The sequence below is a fragment of the Urocitellus parryii genome, chromosome 9, assembly GCF_045843805.1.
Source record: "Urocitellus parryii isolate mUroPar1 chromosome 9, mUroPar1.hap1, whole genome shotgun sequence".
Classification (NCBI taxonomy): domain Eukaryota; kingdom Metazoa; phylum Chordata; class Mammalia; order Rodentia; family Sciuridae; genus Urocitellus; species Urocitellus parryii.
In genome coordinates this window covers 82,892,957-82,911,323 of record NC_135539.1, presented here as the reverse complement: position 1 = coordinate 82,911,323, position 18,367 = coordinate 82,892,957, and the positions used below count along the sequence as shown (strand labels likewise).

At 38.9% G+C, this 18,367-nt stretch overlaps 1 protein-coding gene across 1 annotated transcript in view; it reads right to left on the bottom strand.

Annotated features, from left to right (window-relative positions):
- Lyst (lysosomal trafficking regulator) overlaps positions 1 to 15,561 on the bottom strand; it is a 157,074-nt gene extending 141,513 nt beyond the window's left edge. Inside the window, exon 1 of the mRNA XM_026413069.2 lies at positions 15,506 to 15,561. The gene's annotated coding sequence lies outside the window, so the exon portion shown is untranslated. The remainder of the gene's footprint in view (positions 1 to 15,505) is intronic.
- Between the last annotated feature and the right edge of the window lie 2,806 nt (positions 15,562 to 18,367).

Genomic DNA, 18,367 nt, shown 5'->3' with positions numbered 1-18,367 from the left:
TGTATATACCTGCAAATCTTTTAAATGCTCTCTCGAGTCTTTTGTGGAGGCACCATCAATACACTAGAATCTACAGAATTTACATTCCTTTTAATTTGAGGACTTTATCCCTCTACAGACTCATACAAGTTTTTACATGCACCAGGACTCAAGGATTACCAGTTTAGCAAAGACATTAGCAAATCTTCTCAGAATCTGACCATAAGATGTGAACTTGTTTTTCTTACTTCTGCCTTTATTAGCCTGGGTGTGGATCACTCTCTTGTGTCAAAGACAGAAAACAGAAGCTGAGAGTTTCATTCAGGCTCTATATCTGATTAAAGGGTCAGTTTGTTAATAAGAATATACTATTTATTTGCCATTTTCATTCTCTATATATAAAATAAATAGATCAGCCTTTTTTCAAAAGCTTATTATCTGACTAGGATTATATTCCTTTCTTATGTTTTGTACATATATATATTTTGGTTTCATGTCCTTCATTCTTCGGTCTGCATGTAAAATTTTAAAATCAGTTCATCTGGCCATTCAACTTCTCCCTTTCTTCCATATATTATTTTTAATTGTTTGGTAAAGACTATGATTGCTTGACAGCATGAATCTCACCAGAGGCTGAAAACCATAAGTTTCTGATGGTATCAGTTTTCTCAGATACTTTAAGTTATTCAGCAGGATTCAGCAGCCTGAGCCTACCAACAAAGACGGCAGACTAGGGGAGCAGAAGCAGGAGTGAAAGGGAACAAAGGGATGGGTGTCAGAACAGTCCCCATGGTCAAACACAAGGTCAGGCAAATGTTGATAGACAAGGAGAAACTACAAGTAATCCAGAAAGTCTGGATCTCTGTGAGATGAAGGAGAGACAACATGCAAATGAAGGGTGTTGGGGTTTTTGGATACAAGCAGTTCCAGATGATAATGACATCCTGAATGCAACTGTGCAGGTAGGTATCTACAGTGAAATGAAAGGTAGGTAACCACAAGGCTAGGTGTTTAGACACCAGATCTTCATAAGTTCTTAAAATGAAAGCTCCAAAATGACAGGGGTTTTGTCTGTTGTGTTTACTACCAGATCCCCAGCATCTAGAACAGCACCTGGCAAACAGAAGGCATGCAATTCAACTCACTTACTGAATGAATGGCATGGCCTTTCAGGATTCCCATTATGTTCCCTTGTCTGATTAAGTCCTCACTGTAGGTCAAAGTTAGGTTCAGAGTATCAGGTCTGCTGATCATTTCCTTTACTTTCTAGAAATGAAACTGTCAATAAAGTCATCACCAATGGCTTTGCTTTTGAGTGAAACTTATTGCAGACATCTGGATAGTTGACTTTGAAGTCTTAGCTCTGTTCTATTTCTGTGATTAATTTCCATAATCTACTATCCACCGAAACATCAAACATAAAAACCTCAAGCTCAACAATAGGCAAGAAGTGATTCCTAGGTCACTGAGCTTCCTCCTGAAGAATATCAGTGCCAAGGGAAAGGGCTTTTACAGCTTCATTTTTCACAAACTCATTAATTCAATCAATATTTATTATTTATTAAATATTTCAACAAATATATACTAATCTGCTTATTCATTCTGTCTTCATTAGTTTCAGAATCTGTTCTGAACAAATATGCATGTAAACAGCATAGGACAGCAGTGAAAACAAAGGACCCAGAAGCAGCAGATGGGAATCCAGCCCTTCCCAGCCAGTCACACAGAGCTGTGTGGAGTTTGGCTTCCTCTTCCATAAACTGTCTAGCCCACAGGGTACCTGTGTGGCTCCTATGACGTTATATAACACCAATAACATGGCTGGCCAATTCCATGGTTCTATTTAAAGCTAATACAAGCTGAACATGCTGTGAGAGTGCCGCCTGGAGGAAGGAAAGGGTCACTGCAACCTTCCCTCAGAACAGTGTATTCATGATTCAGTCTTCAGCTTTATGATTCAATCTCCAAGGCAGCAATGAAAATAAGAGCAAAGGAGTATTTGCGTTTTCCACTTTACCCTGCCTTGTGGCTTCCACAAAAATAAGAAAAAGACAAGAAAAATTTTATAATAATGAACATAGAAAATATAATTTTTCCTCATCAAATGGTAATGCCCAAAGACTCAAGTCTTAATCTCACCAGATAACAAAAATTCTTTTAAATTTCCCTTTAAAATAAGATCATATGTTCTCCCAAGTTCATTAATTGCAATACTATTAAAAAATTACCACTGGATAGAATATTTTTCAGAAATGCTATATGCCAAAAAGATGGAGACTGTTATAAATTAATTACAGGGTTATCTGGAGAATTAAACAAAATAATGCACAGAATAATAAGTGCTCAATAAATTCTGTTGAATCAGAATAAGCCACAATTGAAGCAGCAGTCTTCTTAAAAATAAAGTAGGTTGATATGGACTTAAATATGCTAAATCTCATCTCTCTGGAGTTCAATATATATTGATAATAAACTAGGGAACAACCTTCCCAAAGATCTCATATATTCTTTACAATACATCACTAACAATCAAAAAACAAAAATTAGAAGTAACATCATTTACACCATGTCACAAGTGACATGAATAAAGGAATGAACATGAATAATTTAAAATAATATATTTTCATAAAGGCAGAAACTTTAGATATCATAGTCTTTAACCCCAAACTTTATGAAGGAAAAAAAAAAACCTGAGGCCCACAGGTCCAAGGTCACAGAACTAGTTAGGTCCCTTGACTCTATAGAGTTAAAAGACCTATGGTTTAAAGACCACATTACAGTTAAGAACATTCATAGATAAGAAAATTAAGGTACATGGAAAGTAAGAAATTTCCCAAAAGTCATAGAACTTAGTAACTAGGTCTACAGATTTTCTACTAAATGTTTTTCCTGATACTTCATAAAGTTTCTGGAAGAATTCTCACAGATAAACTATGCCTTTCAGAATGGGACCTGTCAGAGAATTCTAATGCTTAGCTCCAGCACCAAGTTCAGCTACAAACGCCCTGCTACCCAAACTTCTAACTTCCTGATCTATAGCTTCATGTCATCTTGCCCCGTATGTTTCTGCATTTTTCATTTACACCAAAAAAATAAGTGATCAGGGAAAAAAATTGCTGCTTCTCCTAGAAAGAAGTAATTACCATCTAACAAGAAATAGCACCTTTAGCTCTAACTTGAATTTCAGTACCACAGGGATAAAAGCTGCTTTGATCTAGATGTTTCACATTAAAAACAGAGAAATATAATAATCCTTAAGCAGTAAACATGGAAACAAATGGTTGTACTGTTCCTACATTTATTGTGTATGATGCATTCAGACTGACTTTACAGCACATCACTAACAATCAAAAAACAAAAATTAGAAGTAACATTATTTACACCATGTCACAAGTGACATGAATAAAGGAATAAACACGAATAATTTAAAATCATATATTTTCATAAAGGCATAGAGTCAATTTTATCTTTTGACTCAGCAATAGCAAGTGAGATCTTCTAAGTAAATACTGCAACCTCTTAATAGCTGGCAAAAGTGACACTTTCAGCTGTGATCTCTTTTCCAGATATTACTTTCTAAAGACAGCTATTTAAGCTGACATTAGTTTATTATAAGCAAAACAATTATTTCTTACCTAAGTAAGCTTCTCAAAGACAGTGGAATATATTTTCCCTTTTTCCAATGTGTTTAATGAAATACTTTCAATATCTGTAGAACTGTGTGGACTGTTCAAATAAAGAACACTAAAAAATAAATGTATTAAAAGTATTTCAGGAGGGGGTGACCCCCATAAAAGTACCTACTATTTTTTTTCATATTTTTGGGAGTCAACAAACAATACTACCTGTATCCATTCCCCTCTCTTCGACCCCAGAAGTCTTGTTTACACTGTCCAATCCAGCTGCCTTGAAAGTCTGGAAGGAAGAGGCCACTCTGGCTCCTTGTATGACAAAGCTGGCCAAGGAAATCCAGGCACAGGGTAGCAAAACAGAATTTTAACAGAAATTTAGAGGAAGACACACCAGCATCCATCAAACTGAAGCCCTTCAACAAGTGGTTTATTTTCCCTAAAACAAAATGGGCAACCAGATACCTCAGAAGAACCTATGTTGACCCTGAGTCCACAAAAAGGCAGAAAATTCTGAGACACTGCAGTTTTAGTGAGTCTTCACTAAAAGGAATCATGAAGGCCTATCCACATAGAACTCCTCCACTGGCTTCCACCCTAGTTGCAAGAAATATATAGAAGTTTCATGCTAACTAGCTCATCCATCCTCAAGGCAGACCTTTGGATTTTTATAGAATGACAACAATGATGGTGAGGATCTAATTAACAGCCACAGTGACTGCATACACACCTGGTGCTGCTGAAAGCACTATATATACATAGTTGGTTTAATCTTCTAATAATCTCATAAGTGCTATTATTTATTGTTTCACTTTTGAGAAACTGAAGCACAGAAAGGTTAGGCAATTGCCCAAGGGTTGTTGAGCTACTTAGTTCAGAACAGGATTCAGACTAGAGCAATCTCTTGGTATTCTATATATTGACTCTTCCTTCCTCACTTCTATTTCAGTTTATAGCCTCTACCCACTCAGATGAGAAACCAGGATAGCACTTTATCTGGGGCCTAGATAATTCTCCCTCTTGACACCTTGCTGGTTCATGTCTCCATCAACTACTCTATGTTCTTGGGTACTTGACTTCCTCTTTCTTAGCCTCAGTTTCTTATTTGTACAAATGGGTTCCCCAGAGTACCTACATTTGTCATAAATGTAAAAATTCAATGAGAGAACTCATGCAGAATGCATAACAGTGCCTGGGAGACTGGAGAAAAATTAGTAATTATTAGATATTATCATCATCATCTTGAAACCGGCACTTCTCCTCTAACTATACCTACGGATTCTTAGGCCCTCGCCTCCTCTTTTCACTTGCAATACCAACAACTTCCTAATTGGTCACCCTGCCTATGGTCTGTTTTCCATCTAATCAAATCTTACAATTGCTGGGACTGGGGTTGTGGCTCAGTGATAGAGTGCTCGCCTGGCACGTGTGAGACCCTGGGTTGGATCCTCAGCACCACATAAAAATAAATAAACAAAATAAAGATATTGTGGCTATGTAACTAAAAAATAAATAAATAAAACAAAGGTATTTAAAAAAATCTTACAATTGCTAAAAAGGTAATTCAGATTTCTGGAGATTACGAATAACATTTAATTTGTAGGGAATAAGATCTCAATTCCTTAAAATCAGAGTATGCAATATATGCCACCATCAAGTCTCTCCAAATCTTCTACCACATCCTAACACACTGCACTACCCTACAATTCCCCATAGGCTATCCTCTATATTATTCTACTATTTTAATCATGTTGCTTTTGCTATGGAAATTTCCATTAACTCCCAATTAAAAACTTCTCTGCACACCTCTATTTTAGCACTGTATTTTAAGATTATATTGTTATTTTCCATTCCTTAAGAGAGAACTAAGGACTTACTTTAAAAAAAAAATAGGGCCTAATACAGTGCCACAAACAATAAGAATTCAACAAACAATTTATTTAATACTAAATTCAATAGGAAACATTTTACTGTTCAAATATTTTTAGGAAATCTTCCCCCAGCTAAGACTCTGAGAAATAAATAGGCACATTCACAAAAGTCTTTCTGCATTCCACAGCAAGCACTGAAGGTATTAATGAAGCAAAGTGCTACACAAACATCTAAACACCTTATCACAATTATTTATATTAAAAAACCTTCAACAATAAACTTTTGGATGTTTACTCATACTATGCTAAAGATTATTATTCATAGAATATGGTTTTAAATTTCTTCAAAATCTACTATAGACATGATACATTTCCATACCCTCTAAAGAACAGTTTGGAGTCTTATCCTAAACATGAAATGAAAACAATCAAAATCATTTATATAGCAACAGTATAATGATGAATTATTTTTCAGATATACTTTATTTAAAGTGAAAAACTTTGCAAAGTAGGTTTTAGAAATACCGAACACAGACACATAACTTTCAGTACAATCTGCAAGGATAGACAACTCTAGCTTTCTCCCGTTCTTCTGGGATCACATAGAAACAACACGTAAGTTTCCTTTTAAAGAAAGAAAAAAGTAACTTATGTAGTCAATCATGGAAAACTGTTTATTGTTATAAAAAATTTCATAGGGAGAAAGGCAAGAACAAGGTAAAATTGAGATCCAGCTGTGGAACCCACTGCCTCCTCGTTGTCCAGGAAGATCAATAGACAGGGGAGAAGAGCACAGGCTCTGGAGAGCAGAGAAAAGACAGGGACATCAATGACATTTTCTGAGTAAAGCCATTTAAAATCCAACCCTCGCCTTCCCCCCACCACAGTGGGCATCATCACAGTAGTTGCTGTCACTGTGGTCTACATGAAGACACACATAAGAACACAAGGCAGAGTCATAAGGGATCTTGCATTGGATCTGGGGTTCTGGGGTGCACAGGCATCATTGGCTATAGAATTACTTTATTAGAATGATTTAAATGTTTAAGAAATTGGTAGTATAGTAGAAAAAGTACCAGACTAAAAACAATCAAGAGATTTTCAGGTTTTGTTTTACCTCAAACTCTTTAGGATGTCACACAAGTTGCTTAACCTTTCTGACCCTCTATTGTTCTTATATATAATTTTAAAAAACAAAAACTAGATGATCTTCCAATGTCTCTTTGGGTTGTAAACTTTCATGACAGAATAATATTCAGAAACTGTAGTAAGAATGAAGATCTATTCAAGATCATGATCACACACTTTAAACATTTCCTTAAGGTGTACTTAACTAGGTTTTGTCAAAACTGGTATTCTACTCTTTTTAAATAAGATATTGAGAAAATAAATATATTTTAGTAATGAGGAACCAACGACATTAGAAATATTCTCTAAAAGTATAAAAAGAAAATACTTCAAGAATAATTATCACCATTACTATCCTCAGACACATTACTAAGAGCAAATTCAGAAAATGGCAAAGGGTTTTAATCTTTAACAAACTCTAAGTCAAAATGCAGTGAAGTTTAATAAAGTCTAAGACAAGTAAATATCAAAAGCAGGATAAGAGCTGTGAATATAAGCAGCTGTTCTTCAAGTTACACCAGTAAAACTTCCTTTTGCCATTGGCCAGAATACACTGAATTTTGCACTTCAATGAATGAACAACCAGAAGCAATAACAATGAATGCATTTTCTGAACTGATAGATGTTATGTTGCCCTTTCAAACAGGCCACATTTGTATGATAAATGAGGAAATCATTCTCATCACTGTTTTCACACTCATCCAAGCTCAGTGTAATAATTATGCTGTCGAAATGATATTTATGAAATTGCAATTGTTTTTCTTCTGTTCAAGGAATGAAGACAAGTGAACTACAGAAATGAAAAAAATTATGGCAAGTTACATTTTGGCCAGATCAATTTTAAGAAAAGGAGAAGGGTAAAAAATTTGTATACCATATTGCTTTTTAAAATTTTATAGTACTTAGCCAGGTACTGTGGAGCATGCCTATGATCTCAGCTACTTCAGAGACTGAGGCAGGTTGATTGCAAGTTTGAGATCAGCCTCAATAATTAGTGAGATCTTGTCTCAAAATAAAATAAAGGTCTGGATTTAATCCTCAGTACCATCGGGGGGGAAAAGTTCATAATATTTACACAGCATACAGATTTAACTTCACTAATGCCAAATAAACAGAAATTACTAAACGCTGAATCCAGCCAAAAATCAAATGTTATAACAAAATATTTAAATATACTTAGCTAGAAAATCACAAATCTATTGAAACAATAATCTTGCAGGTGGGCTATGACTAGCCTATATGAAAAAACAGTGCAGAAAAATAGAGCCCTAGAGGTGGTCCACACTCTATACATAAATTTTCCAATATTCCCTTCTAATTGGGAATCTGTCTCTTCAAAACACTGCCTGCTGGTTCCGGTTTTTGATAAATTTTAGCTATTATATAATCTATCTTACTTAATTTAAAATGTATCTTGATCTTTCTTTTGTTCTTTAATAACAGATTTACTGACTAGACATTACTGATTTTATTTCCAGCTCCTTCCTAATTTTTAACCCTTCATCTCCACTGGCTTCTTTACTATCAACCTTTTATTTATTTATTTATTTTTAAAGAAAGAGACAGAGAGAAAAAGAGAGAGAGAGAGAGAAAGAGAGAGAGAGAGAGAGAGAGAGAGAATTTTAATATTTATTTTTTTAGTTTTCGGCAAACACAACATCTTTGTTTGTATGTGGTGCTGAGAATCGAACCCGGGCCACACGCATGCCAGGCGAGCGCGCCACTGTTTGAGCCACATCCCCAGCCCTACTATCAACCTTTTAAAAGAAAAAAAAAATCCTACTGATACCTCCTCTTTCAAAATTATTCAAGGGCAGTCCATAAAGGAAGCTGTTCTCAATCCACCTCACCCACCTCACCTCACTGTGGCCTGGCTTTTGCCCACACTACTCTACCTAAACTACTCGGGCCAAGAACAACAATAACCTTTTGATTGCCAAATTCATTCCAACAGACATGTTCCAGTACTTATCTGATTTGACCTCTCTGAGGAACATGAAGCATGAGATGTTTAACCATCCATTTCTTAACTCTCTCCTCTCCTGACTTGTGAGATGATAAAACCCATGTGCATACACATTTATCTGCTTTTCTTGGTTTTCCTCGGACCACTTCTCTTGTCTCTTTGGCTGGTCTTGGCTCCCAATTGTCTCACTCACCTATATTCTCTTTCTTTGCGTTTTCCATTGACTATCTCAACCACTCCTATTGTTTCAAGATGCACTTCCAAATGTTCAACTCCAGATGAAACTAAGAAATTTCTCTAAATCCCCAGATACTTATAAAGATGTACCTGGACTATTTCAGGGCAATATTTTGGGGCTAGAGAAGATCATTTTAAGCTGGTGTGCTGCAATACATGCCCTTCTAGCTTGGGCTCAATTATTCATTCTCAACATCTACAGTCCCTTTCCAATGTACCCTCTCTGGATACTGACCATTAGTACAACCAAACATTTCTATTTGCCCAGGACAGTCCTGGTTTACACCTGCTCTCCCAGAGCAACTATTAGTGACACTCTTTCATTCACAAAATAGCACCTGTTTGGCCAATAAATTACATGATTTCTCTAGGTACCCATCCATTATTTCTGATTTTTCAAGTACAACTAGGTGAGTCATCCTGCCTCCGACTTTATTACTCCCTACCCCTCAGAACCCTCACCCTGTTGCTAAGAAGCTTCCCTATAGCCTCTACCTTCACACAGAAAGATCACCTTACTGCTTCTTAATAAACCACTATATCACCCAGATCCCAAGCCAGGAAGACAAGTTAGTATTCCCCTGGTCTCCCAGGTGACTCACAAATCATTGTACTTCATTTGATCCAACATTAATATTATAGTTATAGCTATATTTATAATTGGCACCTACTGACCTTTGAGTCAATCAACTGTTTATTATGAATTTTGTCAAGTCTTTCTCCACAAGAGCTGATATTTCAGGGGCTTCATGATCCTTAAGAACAATTAATCCCAACACAGTAGACTTAAAGTGCTTCACCTTCCTCTTCCTCAATAATCCCTTCTTTGCAGAAGACCAACATGGTTTATTAGCTGGTCACAAAGGCTTTAGAGTTAAACAGACTCAGGTACTTCCTTGTTGTGTGCTTTGGAGAAAGTTCCTTAATCTTACCAAGACCCAGTTTCCTCAGATGTAAAATATTGATACTAATATGGTCCTAAAGAATTGTTATGAAACTAAGTATGACAACATATGAAAAGCATTTAGTGTAGTGACCAGTACACAGTGTCCAATAAATTGCAGCTTTTTACAACAGCACAACTGTTGTAATTAGCACCATTAATTTGGCTACCCACCATTACCAAGTTGTACTTTGGCTCTTATCACCTGAAACACCTCCAAGTCTAGAATCTTATTAGGACTCTCACATCACATCTGTTTTTCATCTCTAGTACTCCAATACTGCCATCAATCCTGTTCCTTACTCACCGAGATTCTTTACCCTCTTCATTCACATTTGCTTGGTTTGGCTTTTTTCTTCCTCAATCAAGTAGGATGCCCAAGGTTCAGCCCTTCAGTTGGCAACCTTGTTACTGCCCCTCCACCCAAGTTCTCCATCACACCTTCCCCTCTGCTCCCGTTCAGGTTCAGGTTCAGGTTCTGTACTGTTGCAGGTAAGTGATGGAGGCAATAGCTCAACCATTCTGAACAGCCTCTTTGTACATTTTTCATTTCAAACCTGTTCCCTTCCCAGTCACAACAGTAACTTTTCTTTTCCCTGAAACATACCATGTTTTTCCTTCTTAGTTTCAGGAGATAATCATGTTTCACAAAGAAAGGAGACACATCCTGGACACTTGACTCTATCTACATCCATTCCCTACTTCCTTTGCCTTCTTAACTAGGAAGGGGCACCACTGCTCTCTAGAGCAACCCTTTCCCCTGGGTCCCATTCCTCCCATTTCCTTTGGTCAATTTTTGGTCAATTATTTTTCTTCTCATTTGACTACAATTTTGTTCCTCTTAGATATCCTCTTGCCTCAACCCATGAAGTATCCCTGACTTATCCATCCTTAGAGAAAAATTTTCCACCAATCATATCTCCCTATTCAAGCTTCCATCCATTGTCCTCCATTACCAAAAGTATTTTTAAAAATGTATTTATTAAATGAAGATGTTTTTATTTGGCTCAGAATCCCCCCACCCACTTTAATTCTATTAACTTGGTTCTAACAAAGGAAGTACAATAGTTAATTCCACCAAACTGAAGAAAACTGATGAACTTCACATCTTCAACCCCACTCTTCTATCTGTAATTTAAAAATTAACAATTATCAGTATCACTATTCACCCAGTCTAGAATCAAAGAATCAGATATTATACCTTTGGCAAATTGAGCATGAGGTTAGTTTAATATGATTTATTCTTTAAAAATGAATTCCAGGCCGGGCACTATGGCGCACACCTGTAATCCCAGCAGCTTGGGAGGCTGAGAAAGGAGGATCTTGAGTTCAACCCTAGCAAAAGTGAGGTGCCAAGCAACTCAGTGAGACCCTGTCTCTAAATAAAATACAAAATAGGGCTGGGGATGTGGCTCAGTGGTTGAATGTCCCTGAATTCAATCCCTGGTACAAAAAAAAAAAAAAAAGAATTCCAAGTCTTAGAAATCAGTGTTTTCTTTTGTAATTATGAAGCATGTGGCAATCTGGTCCATTATCTTTCTAGAAATCAGTCACTGTCAAGATTTTCAATGTATAATTTCTCAGTTTTCACCTCCATCTTCCTCAATTTTTAAATGTAAAATCTGCCATTCTTCAGTTTTCTGACAAAAATCTTCTCTATTTTTTAGACCTGTTTTAGGTTCACAGCTAAGCCAAGTGGAAAGTAGAGTTCCCATATACCTGTCCCTGCACATGGTCTCCCTGGCTTTGGAAGTCGCGCACCAAAGAAGTAGATTTGTTACAATTGATAAGCCTACACTGACAGGTCATTCTGATCCCAAGTCCATAGTCTACATTAAGTGTCACTTTTCCTTCGTACATGCAGCAAGAGTTGGCAAGCATTCAGTGGCACATGTCCACTATTCTAACATCTCACAGGACAGTTTCACTACCCTAAAAATCCTCTGTACTCTTTTTGCACATTATTCGTCCCTCCCTTCAACCCTTGGCAACCAATGATCTTTTATTGTCTCCAGAGTCTTACTTTCCAGAATGTCATATAGTTGAAATCATAAAGCATACTGCCTTTTCAGGTTAGCTTCTTTTACTTAGTGGTATCATTTAAGATTCCTCTGTGTTTTTTCATGGTTGAGCTACTTTTAAATACTACTTTATTAAGGTATCATTGGCACAGAACAAGATGAACATATTCATAGTATATCATTTGGTAAGTTTCAACATACGTGCATACCCATGAAATTGTCATCATAATCAAGATAGTGAGCATATCTAGCACTCCATTAAGCTTCCTGGAGCACTACTGTCCCCCTCCTTTCTGCCTCACATTTCCTTACCCCATACCCAAGTCACCATTGATATGTTCTCTGTCACTGAAGATCAGTTTGAATTTTCTAGCATTTTATAGACGGAACCACGGAGTATGTAGTACGTCCCTTTTTGGCCTGTCTTTATCCATATAGTATAATTATTTTAAGATTTATCCACGTTGCTTTATGATCTATAGAGCCTTCCTTAATTGCCAAGTAGTAATCCATTTTATGAGCACCTGTGTATTTTTTAAAACTTAGTGGCAGTTTCATAAACATTTCTAAGTATGTACAGAACTCTACTGTTAGAGTTGGCAACCTTGTTACTGCCCCTCCACCCAAATTCTCCATCACACCTTCCTATTTAAAATAGCTAGAAGCTCTCATTTCCTCATCGATTTTGGTTTTTGGTTTCAAATAATCACATTTGAATTAAACAATGACTAGCATTATAGAAAATTATTTGATTCCTTTCTTGATTAATTAATAATATTGATTTAAGCCTTATTCTTCCATGATATTAGGTTTCTTTGTTGTATTTTATTTTTTCCCAGCAGTTAAACTTGATAAGCATTCAACTTTTATCAGACCTCTCTCAATTACTAAAAACAAGACCAGGGGAGTTAAGAGGTACAAGGAAAACACAGGTGAGAAACAGTGGCAAAAGAAAGTAGCATCAAAAAGAACATAGTATCCCCATTGACTCTAAGATCAATTTATAACTAGTTACTAATCAGACACATTTTATATATTTTCAAGGTATACTTAGGTTGAAAATTCATTTAAAAATATTAGTTTATTTTCTGCTTGTTCATGAAAGGGGCAGACATTAAATTCCAGGAGTCATACTTTTTAATTTAAGTTTTATAGGTTGAGTTCTACTGATCCAATACTGTATAATCTGATGTAAAAAAAAAAATCTCCATTTAACATGTAATGTCCCATTTATAGACATCTTTAATGAAACAAAAGAATTGGGATAATCTCTGTATATTATTGATTTATTAGTAAAGTATTAAAAACCCAGGTAATTGGGGCTGGAACTGTGGCTCAGTGGTGGAGTGCTGCTCACCTGGCACGCATGAGGCACTGGGTTCAATCCTCAGCACTATATAAAAATAAAATAAAGGTACTGTGTCCACCTACAACAAAAAAATACATTAAATTTTTTTTTAAATCCAGGTAATTTCCACTTAATTTCACAAATGGCAAAATGAAGCCACATTTGATAACATTTCTAGAGCTTAATTTTTTTAACCTAAACTACATATCTTAAGATAATCTAGAAAAAGATTAATCAAATGAAGGTGTTCAAATTAAATACAGCAACACATTAAAAGGATACTCTAAAATTCTGGATTATAAGGTTTTCAATACTACTAAAACTAAAAACACATGGCCTGAGTTCAAGCAAACAAAAACAAAACTACACTAAGGGAAAGAATGACTAGGTTGCTTCAAAAGAACCAAAAAGAAAATGAGCATGAAATAAAAGCTGGCAGTTTGTGGGTGAAAAATATTATGCCCTTAGAATAGTTAAGGTAACATAAAAATTCCTGTAATACAAAGTCACTATAGTACTAATAATCTCCATTTGAGTCTAATTGTATTGTCCTCAAATTCACTTTCTCCATATCTGGTAGCCCTCATGTATCTACCCTACTTTTCTACTTTCTAAAGACAAAAATTCTGGTATTCTTTACATTTCTACCCTCAATTTATACATAAATTAACAACCTCTCCCCACTGCCACTAATTCTCTTCTGATCCAAGCTCCAGCATCTCTGGCCTGGATTATGGCAAGTCCCAGGTCTGGTATCCCTGAGCCTGTTCCTGCCCAACCCTGCCCTAGAGTGATCCTTTTTAAGGGTAAATATGATTGCACACATTTTTATTCAAGGAATGACTCCCCTCCTTACAAAAAAAAATCTATCAGGTCTTACTCAGTGTGATCTCCCATCCCACTAACCTCTCTGGCATTATTCTAAGACTCCTAGTTTTGCTCTCTCTAATCTCAAACTCCTGCCTCAGGGCTTTTGCAAGTGCCTTTCCCTGTTTTCACACCCTTTCCCCAAAGAGGGCAAGAATTACCCCTCACTTTCTTCCAATTCAAAAGTCATCTTCTCCAGGAGGCCTTTCCTTGCTACCTCTAATAGCAACCCAATCCATTTCCTGTCTTTTGTCTTCCTTGCTTTTTCCCTGTAGTTCCTAACACTAACTGACAGCAATACTCTTCCTTTATTATCTGAGGTCCCCGACTAGAATGTAAGCTCCATTTAGAAAAGTGTCTGGCACACTGTACTGTTCAACAATATTTACTAAATACATACATAATATATATTATATAATATATAAGTATGTAATGCAAATTAAATTACAATAACTCATTTTTCCTTATGCCTTCTCTTCTCCAAATCCTCCCATCTTTGCAGTATTGATATAGATGATAGCAAACAGCGACCAGAAAGCAAGTTGCTAGCTACTTGCAAAGCTCTTTCAGACTGCCCATATTAATCAACTACATCTATAAAATGAAAGCTTAGAGTCAACATCTTTATTAGCATAAGGTTTCTGGGTGTGGAAGTTTAAAGTAGTAGAGCAGAAAAGCCAAGAATATTCAGGAAGAAAAACTCAATTCAGTTTGTCCTATCAATCGGTTAAACCAACCTCAAAGAAAAGTCAAGCTGAATTCGATTTTCAAGGAAACACTGGCCCAAATTCAACACTAGCATATTCAACACAAGATTTAACACCTTAAAATTTTCTATCCGCTTAAAACAAACCCATCAACTACCAGGCGCTGTCATTGGGTGTGTGCACGGTCTGCTGAGCATATGGGGATGTTTTGTTTTGTTTAACCCGGTAAGGACCGGGGCCGAGGCAGCGTTTCCTAGCTCCGGCTCCTGCCCTCCGCCGCGCTGCCCCGCCGGCCTGCACACGGGCACCGAGTCTCCCTGGGTAGTCTCCCTCACAGCCGGCAGGGCGAAGCGGCGCTCGGCCACGGCTCCGGTGATGCCCCGGACCCGGGCTGTGGCCTGGAACGGGTGTCAGGCACGAGCGGACCGAGGCGCCCGGGGACTGACAGGTGGGCTGGCCGCGGGACGGGGCGCGGCGGGGCGGCGCGCGGGAGCTGTCAGCCCCGGGCACTCCTGCCCGTCCGCGCCCGGGGGTACAGCGGCTCGGGCTGCCACCCGGCGAGGGACAAGCCCGCCGCCAGCCTGCGGCAAGTAAAGTTAGTGTCCGGGGCCGCCACGGGCACGTCTCGGGGCCCGAACAGGAGCAGCCCGGGACCCAGGAAACCGGGCCGGCGGGAGGGCCGAGTCCCTAGCGTCCTCGGCGCCTCGGCCGCGATCCCCGCCCGGGCTGAGCGCCGCCTTCCCTCCAGGCCACGCTGGGGTCCGACCCAGCCTTCCGCGGCGTGGCCGGCTCCCGGCGGCCGCCTTTACCTGCTCCGGGGCCGCCGCGCGCTCTCCCTCACCCGGAGAATCCCCAGTCACCGCCGCCGCCGCCCGGCCGCCGCGAACTCCCCGCCCCCGCCCCGCAGGTAACCCAGGAAACCGGGCACACCACCCCTTCCTCCCCGCGTCCCGGGCCAGACCCGCTAGTCTGCGCCTGCGCGCTCAGTCCCGCCTCACCCTCCCCGAGCCCCGCCCCCGCTGGGAGGGCACGCCGGGGTCGCCAGCGTGACGCGCGGAACCTCCGAGCCAATGGGAGGGAGGAGAGTGGGCCAAGCGGGCGGGGCTTGGCGGCGCGGGGCGGGGTCTGCCGTCGGGGCTCCCGGGCTCCTGGGCTAGCCGCTGGGCTACCCGGCGGGGCAGTGTCCCGCGCCTCACTTCCTCGCACTTGAGTGGCGGCTGTGTCAGAACACAGGAGAGCCGGCTGGGCTGTGCAGCTTTGGGCACCTTCGCAGCGTCCGTTTTTTCGGTCTAGCGGACTGCTGTCCTGGCTCGTGGGTGCAGGTCTAGAGGGAATAGGGGAAGGGGTCCGGACAGATGGCAGGGTTACCCACGAGGGATCTCGAGCCTCTTCTGGGGCGGGAAAACCGTGTGGTGGGGTTACCTTAGGCTTTGTTCAAGAACTGCAGGGAGGCTTGCAAAGTCACAGTAGCATTAATTCAGAGCAGAAGTGTATTTGTCAATTCAGCCCTTGTGTTCCAGCACCCGTGTGCACCTTGTGACAGGGATCCTTTGCTTCCCAAACTTTAGTCAGGCTTTGAACCTTCTCCTTGATCCATGTGTTCTCTTCCTTGTAAACTCCAACTGTAGCACATAATGCTGCCAAGGTAGCTTAGCATGAATCTAATTGATATCTAATTAAAATTATTCATCTCCACCTTGTTCATGCTGGCCTGCCTACAGCTAGAATCTTGCTAGGTTGGTTCAACTAGAATTCATTAACTTGATCTCTCCTCTTAGCAATTTTCTGACCATGGGCCCCTTTCTCCTTGCCTCAAGTTCCCACTTATTCCTAGTGTATTCAGAATGGAGCCCAATTCTATACTGGGGTCTCTCTCCCTCTACTGCAATGCATTTGTCTTCACTACTTTAATTTTTGTCCAGCTCTTATGTTTTGTTTTGATAACCATCAGTGGAATATGTCTTAGTGGAGTCTCTCCAGAGCATGGAAGCCACGGGTTAAATGCAGGATGTTTTAGCTGCATTGTAGACTGCAGGGTTCAGCAAGAACTTGACAGACTGCTGCTGTGGGCAGTTCTCCATTTCAGGGACACCCCTCCTCACTTTGCAGCCACTGTTACAAGCCTGTAGAATGTCAGAGGTGAAAAAGAGTTTGAACTATAAAGATACAGTTTGTATCATTCAGTAGTTTTCAACTTCTACTGAATAATACAATATGTAAGCAAAAAGTCTACAAATTGGTAAATTGCCGTAGAATCAACAATTCTGATAACTTTTTTCCACACAGGAATCAGGAAATAGAAATGATTCAAGATATTATGTCCAAAGGCTACAAAGGAAAGGCAACTCTGAATTCCTCAGCTCACAGCTGGCCCAGTGACAAGCAAAGTAAATAGTTGTCCATTGATGTGGTTTAAAGGGGCTCTCTAGAAATTTCCCCACTTTAAAAAAATCTCCGCTGTGACTCTGATGTTTAACCATTAGCAGTTCATATCTTTAGGTAGAGGTTACCCACTTCCCAGCCCGAAGTCTTTTAAAGTGTAAATACTCCAAAAATGGACAACATACAAAGTCTTTAACAATTTAATAAAAGGGACACCTCCAAGAAATGGGCACTCATTTAACAAATATATAATAAGAACCTACTGTGTGCTAGGTACTGTACCAGGCACTGCAGATATTTTGGTGCCTGTAAACTCAAAGAGGAAGAGGAAGTCAAACTTGACCTGTTTCACAATTTAACCCAGGGCTGAATCTACTCTCATTTATATATCAACTTTTCATTAGCTAAATCTTAAAACGTCTTTTTTATAATTAACAGAAGTGTCAAGTAACTTTCTGTTTCTCTTGAATGGAAAGTAACAGATAATCACAATTCTATTAAAGCAAATGATATTTGGCCCATGAAGTGTTTTTATTTGTAAAAGATACAAAGTTAAATCATTTGTGATTATTCTTTCCTCTGTATAGCAGAGTCATAAAGCATTTTAACCAAATGACTACAGTACTGATTTTGTTCAGGAGCACCTTAGAATATTAAGTATTCATATTAGATAAAACTTAGTTTTGGCTGGGCATGTTAGTACATGTTTGTAATCCCAACAATTTAGGAGGCTAAGGAAGGAGGATTGCAAGTTTGAATCCATCCTGGGCAACTTAGCAAGACAAAAAGTAAAAAGGGCTGAGGATATAGCTCAATGGTAGGTCACTTGCCCAGCATGCACAAATTTTGGGTTCAATCCCCCATGCTGCAACAAGAAGGAGAAGACAAAAAGGAAATGCCCTTAGTTAAAAGTTTTAAATGAGCACAAAAAAAAATCGTAATTGAGAATATGCAAAAGAAGGAAAAATATAGACGGAAGTCTACCTACATATATATAACATACTGGAAAAATTTCTAAAGAGGTACATTATCTATAATTTGACTCTAAAATGATCTTATAATATCAAGGCTTAAAATATGCAGTTAATGTAAATATGCACAGTTTCACATTTTGTTATTCCCTACAATTTCTTAAAAATTTTCCATGAACAGATATGTAAATCAGATCATGTCCCATCTCTGCTCATAAACCTGCAGTTGCTCCCCATTTCCTGTAGGTAAAAACCAAAGCCCTCACAATGATCTTCAAGAGCTCAAAGTGTCTGGCCCCCACACCCTCATCACTTCCT